The 6,430-nt window shown below is 36.9% G+C and overlaps 1 long non-coding RNA gene across 1 annotated transcript; it reads right to left on the minus strand.

Moving 5' to 3' along the window:
• Positions 1 to 457: 457 nt before the first annotated feature.
• LOC127837460 (uncharacterized) lies at positions 458 to 2,143 on the minus strand. Its single transcript, XR_008029298.1, has 3 exons — positions 2,093 to 2,143; positions 1,603 to 1,689; positions 458 to 548 (listed from the first exon to the last, which is right to left on the minus strand). It is a non-coding gene; the product is annotated as an uncharacterized LOC127837460 (long non-coding RNA).
• Between the last annotated feature and the right edge of the window lie 4,287 nt (positions 2,144 to 6,430).

The raw sequence follows: 6,430 nt of genomic DNA on the forward strand, positions 1-6,430 counted from the left end.
ACAAACGAACAATCAAATAATAAATAATAGGATCGTCACGGTTGACAATAGAATCATAAATGAGACAAAAATATAATCGCATACTTATTACTATCACATATGTGGACATCAGGATCGAAGATGTGAACAAAACGATCATAGATATGAAAAGTGGGATAACAGATGTGAACATAAGGACCATAAAATATGAGCGTTGTGGTCATAGATTTGAACAATGAGATCATAGATGTGAACAATTAGATCATTGATGTAAATAATTGGATTTTATCAAGAAATGCAAAAAATATAATCATTAATGTGAATGATTGAATAAGCAACAAATGCGCTTTATAAAGGGCCACTACTTACAAAACGTCATCGGGAGACGTGTCGCCATTGCCATGGTGGTGGTCACTGTACGTAGGCCGTAGTTGAGAGAGCAGAGAGTGCTGTGAACACGTGTGCTTGACAGTGTACAGAATTACATCCGGTACCGGAAGTGCAACGCTCGAGCCAATCCCTACCCAGAAATTGAGCAAGGAGCTGATTATCAGGCCGGACAGAGCCCCCTATAAATACAATGTTCTTAATATTGTATCCGTTATTTTCTATATTGCCTTGTGTATCGGTGTAAGAAAATGAAATAATTTTATATTTCTCATGAATGATTTAAAAGCCACGCAATAGAATAGAACAATACCCAATTTGTCATCAAATCTAAACAGAGCACAATAATATAATCGCGTGGATTGCAATTTTCGGCATTCAACAATTAATATGACTTTGGACTAAACCTATAAGAAATGTAAGCCATTAGTCAAGAGTTTGCAACTTCGGATATAGTAGATTTCAAACTTAGTCTCAACTTATTGTATCAATGCACTTTTCGTGTAGATTTAATCTTCCATTTGTGTTGTTAAGAGTCTATAAAATTAGACGTTTATTAATGAAAATGGAATACAACATTACGACTTAGATTACACTTCGATAGCAGTCAGAGACATAATGACCTGACCCAAGCACAATATCGATCTCAGACTTCTTATAGGTTACAGTATACTAAAAACTTTTGGCGTTCAATACTATACCCTCTACAAACAAAATCTTCATTTATTTAAGACACAATTCTCTGTACGGGCACTTGCCATGACTTTATTTTTGAATATACTTGTGTTCATGTGGTAGGGGAAACATTGTTGTATTACAAATTCACTGTTTTGCTTTTAGGTTGGAGACTACATGAGACTTTGACAGTTGGCGGGAAACCATCATCAACTGGAGAGATGCCGGTAAAAAGATGGCCTTAAAATAGTGACGGCTGATTCGAATTGAGTTCTTTCTTAAATACTTGATGACCTATCTGTTTTAAATCATTGCGGCTTGGAATGCTCTTTAAGAAAAGGTATGGTTATGGGGGTGTCTACGCGCAAAAGTTTGACTTTATTTTTGTTAAAGTTATTGCTTTTACATTCAATTTGTGTAGGAAATCGTTTAGTATTGTGACCCATATATATAACCGATGAAAGTTAACGTTCTTAAGTTACAAGCATTTTCATTGGTCAATATTTTCACTTGAGACTAAGTACGAGTTAAAGAACGTCCGTTGTCGGGCCGATAACTCACCCATTCGTTTATCCACGGCAGAAATAGGCCCGAGATGAAAAGACCTAACAATGGTCTGCCTACCATACCGAATATGCTCAGCATAATCTGAAACGAAAAACGAACGACAGGCAATCATTCAAAAGCATACACTTTACTCGTTTTAATATTCAAAACAACCATTAGACGTGAAATTTAAGTGCTTATTAACTATTATCTTAGCGGCGTAGTAGCGTATCGTAGTAGATATGGTAGTAGATATGGTGTAGTAGATATGGCGTCCCCCAAGCAACCAAGAAGTCTCGGTTTTGGATTACCACTCGCCAGCTTTGTTAACACCTTCTGCAAAGATAAACCAAGGAAATGGGAGTGTTTCAATTAGAAAGAGGCTTCCGATGCGTTCAATTTAAAATAGATATGTTTAACATTAGTGCATATCGGATACAATACGTATAGGATGCAATACTTATAAGAAACAATACTTTCCCGCTCGGTTTTCATGATAACTCACATGCAGTACGGTCTGTCCAATGAACTGTGAGACGAAAGCAACACCAATGACAATACCGCCGCAAACGAGACCTATATCGAATTGAAATTAAATATAATCGAGCCTCGTTCGAGGAAAACTGGGCTAAATACATGTGCGAAAAGTGTCATCCCGTATTGGCATGTGCAGTCGTCAAAGGCTAATTATTGGCGACAATCTCCGCCTTAGCTTGATTTTCGCTAAAAAAGAGACTTCCTATGAACGAAATATCTCATCAAAGCGGAAAGGTTCGTTCCTTATTAGCCTGTACGGACTGTACATGCTAATATGTGACTACACTTTACGCACATGCATTAAGCCGAGTTTTCCAAAAACGAGTATCAATCTATTAAATATATGTTGATGGTGTAATGAAGCTTTCTCGCTAAAATAAGGCATTTTTATTTGTGATATAGTATTCGCTTTGAAATTGGAGAATACATTGTTCAGTCGTTATATAATTGAAATCAGGGAAGCTTAGTAAGTGTTATTAAGTACTCGAAATAGAACAGTTACCCTGCACATGCATAATATTTTGTCCAATCGATAAGTCTGTATTCACGAAATAATATGCATGATGTGAATTTATTATTATGTCTATCCCATTAAATAAAGCAGATGCTTGCAAAAAATAACGTCAAAGTTTTGTTAATCGTGTCGTCCTTTATGTTTTCGTGTAATTTAGTGAGTTTTTTCTTTAATCTTTAAAAAAATTATTTAAAGCGGGTATGCACGATTTGTATAAGTGTTAAATTGTAATATATTGATGAAAAAAAATATGTAACATAACAAAAAAATAGGCAAGACAAATTATACATTGAAGACCAATTTAAAATGCAGCAAAGACAAATTAGCGCCCCGAGCCGATTTTGACGAAGATATTTCGTATATATTTCCTACAATAACCATAGCATTCGTCTTTTCATTAAGATCGGAGTTAGTGTTCGTGTGTCGTATGAATAGATATTGTTGCAGGTAATTAAAATGATCCGTAAAACTAAATTTAGATTTAAATCGTACATGCATGATATACATGCTGGCGAATTCGACTATACATATATTTTCGATCTTCAGAAGTAAATATCTTGCTTATTTCGCATTTTTCGACACATGTTCTTCTTAACGTTTATTCTAATTTATATTTAAATACATGTTTAATGTTTTTTTACACATTTTATATAAATTCATAAATATTTGACAAAATCGTGCATACCCGCTTTTAGCTATCCAGAATTTGGAAATAATAACAATAAACTGACAATAAATGATAATTGTTAAGTACATACTACTTTATCGTTCTGGACTCAAACATCAACGTCGCTCCGGAGTTAACATTTGGTTAAGCCTCGCAAGATAAACGTTGAATTGTGATGCGATGATGTTAATTTGTATAAGTACTTTACTTTTTTTGTCAATAAATCTAGAAAACTTAATTATCATAATTATTAGGTTTTGCTTTTCATTAAACCGGTTTGAAACTACAATTATTGGCATTCTTCGTTTCAAGGCGGTCGATCCAAGAGCTACCAGTGAGTGATTGTATCGTGTTCACGTCTAGTGCTCTAATGCTTTCCTTCTCTGACAGACCTTTATCCAATTGGTCACTTGCCATAAAAAAGCATCGCGTGCCATAATACGATTTGTCTCCTGCTGGTGCGCCTGAGGATTTCACTTTGATAGTGTAGTGCATATGAGCCTCGCTCTGGGAAAAGGGACTTAATGCAAGTGCGTAAAGTGTTGTTCAATATTAGACTGCACAATATTGTACAGGCTAATCAGGGACGACACTTCTTTTCCGCCTAGACTGGATTTTCGAAAAGAGACTTCCAAATGAAATTCGATTAAAGCGGAGAGTGTCGTAGCCGATTAGCATGTGCGCACTGCAAAGGTAATTCTGGACTGACACTTTACGCACATGCAATAAGCGCCGCGTTTCCAGATTGCGACTCGTATTCTCTAATAATTTCTACCTAGAATCTTGGCGAGCTGGTAATGGTTTCAGGGCTAGGCGTGTTGTTCTTCATCTCCCAGATGATCTTCACTTTGTCCTCCAGAATCACGATAGCGAGAGCGTTCAGACCGGGCGATATGGAGCTGCCGAAAAAAATGTTACCTTTGCGGTCAGGATTCCGAATTCATATATATTAAACAAATGTAATGTAAGATTTTGTTCATTATTGTACACAAACACAAAGAAACATAATTATAATTTGGTATTGTGTACACTTTGCCACTTATATTAAGATTATGGTACCATGGGGTGTGCTTCGTAAATACAGTTGTTTTATTTCCCGCTCAAACCACCAGTGTGGCGCCTAATAATAGTAAACATCTTGCTATCATGTAATATTTCAAAACAAGTTGAAAGTGATAATACAATGTACAAACAATTTCAACGTGTCTGAACCAAAACTATGTATCGAAGTCAGCAGAATAGATTTAGCCTTGGGACCAGAAAGTGACTCGCTTGGCCTAAGCTTGCTGTAGTTGTCTCCCCTGTCACGGACAAAGCAAATTTACTTAAGTCCTTGAGGCCGTTACCTCCTTTAGAAGATAACAGTTAAAGCTCGGAAAAAGTAATCTCTGTGTGGTTGTGATATATGAGCGACGTTTTGGGAAAACTATGCGTAATGCATTTGCGTCAAATATCATCCCATATTTGCCTGTGCAGACCGCACAGGCTAATCAAGGAAAAATCTCGTTTAAAGCAAGCAAGTTTCATCTAAACGAAAATCCAGTTTAAGCGGAAGGTGTCGTCAATATTATCCTGTGAAACGCATGAATCTTTACGCACGTTCTTGTGCATTGAGCCTGTTTTCTCCATTCGTTCTTTTAATATCACGTACCTGAGGGAAGCACTAAAGATGCAGGCGACAAACAGGCCGGACAGACCGGGAAGGAAAGTAAGTTTGTCCATCACGAGGAACGGTAGAAGCTGCATTACATTTGTATTGGTTTTTTTATAGCATAGGGACGTCCGTCATTTCGGACTTTTACGAATTGTGGTGATTATAACAAAAATGTGCTAACTTTGAACATAAATGAATAGGAATTCCGTTGTTTAAAAAGATTGATATGCCAAGAAAATTATTTTTTAAACGTCTGTAAAAGGAACTGTTGACGGATAATTGGAAAATACCATAACATGAATAACCAATCAAGCTATCAGATTCGGAATACAAATCTCAATAAATTAACTACTATAGTGTAACATTAAGCAGTTGAACAATATGTGCCTTCACTTGGATTCGAGCCGGAGAGGTTCGAGAGCACAAAATCAAACAAGCAACCACTAGACCATTCAACTCTTCGATCTTGTATCGATTGAAAATTGCTATCGAGCAAGTCAGTACAAAGCGTGCATTAATGCAATCACATTTGAGGGCATGTAAACTCTCCGTACCTGATCGCGCGCATGCACGTGGCCAAGTCCAAGTAGTTAAGGGTCGCACGAGTGGTAGGTTGCGTAGATGACGATGCCGACGACGCACACGAGCGTGGAGAGGATGAGGGTGAGGGGCAGACTGAGGTACAAGTCCCTGAAAATGTCGACTAATGATAGCAAGAGTATAACTAACTGATTGATCGATCATCACATTTCTATGTCAGGAACACTCTGGATTATATCAGATTAAAACTGGACTTTTGCATTTGCGAAAATCCAGTGTAGGTGGAATGTTTCGTACCGGATTAACCAACTGCTTTATGCTAATCGGGGATGTCACATAACGCACCCATTTAGCTAAGTGTGTTTAAAACGGGGATCATATGGACTGTTTTCGTAAAAAAACATCTTATCACGTTACGATCTTTCGCCTACAAGTTACGCACTCATTTCACAAACCAATGGTTGCATGTTTGACCCTTGCTTGTAACTAATATTTTATACAAAGGTTGAGAGATGCAGTGTACAAAGTGCATTCACCAGGATAAAAAACAAAGTTACCACTTGAACCAGTGCGTCGCCTCTATCTTATTAAACGTAAGCAAATAAGGCTGGAGCCAACGGCCAAATGGCCGCTAAGCGCATACATGTATATGTTTATCGCTCTTGAAGTTCGACGGAAACAAAATAAATTTGACTTTAATCAACATGTGAATGCTTTCTGGTAGTAAAAAAAACAATCGTAATTTAATACAGTATAACGCGGTTGTTGTTTTTTTTTTGCTAATTAATGGTACATTTTGGAATATTGTGAACAGCTATGTAGTTACAATAATTACTAATTACGTGAAGTAAGTACAGAACGATACCGATAGACACGATAGACTGCGTCAGAGAAAGCCTTGTCACTTTAGATTACAAGATTAAACATTGTT

Source organism: Dreissena polymorpha, chromosome 7 (genome assembly GCF_020536995.1).
Source record: "Dreissena polymorpha isolate Duluth1 chromosome 7, UMN_Dpol_1.0, whole genome shotgun sequence".
NCBI classification, from domain to species: Eukaryota; Metazoa; Mollusca; class Bivalvia; order Myida; family Dreissenidae; genus Dreissena; species Dreissena polymorpha.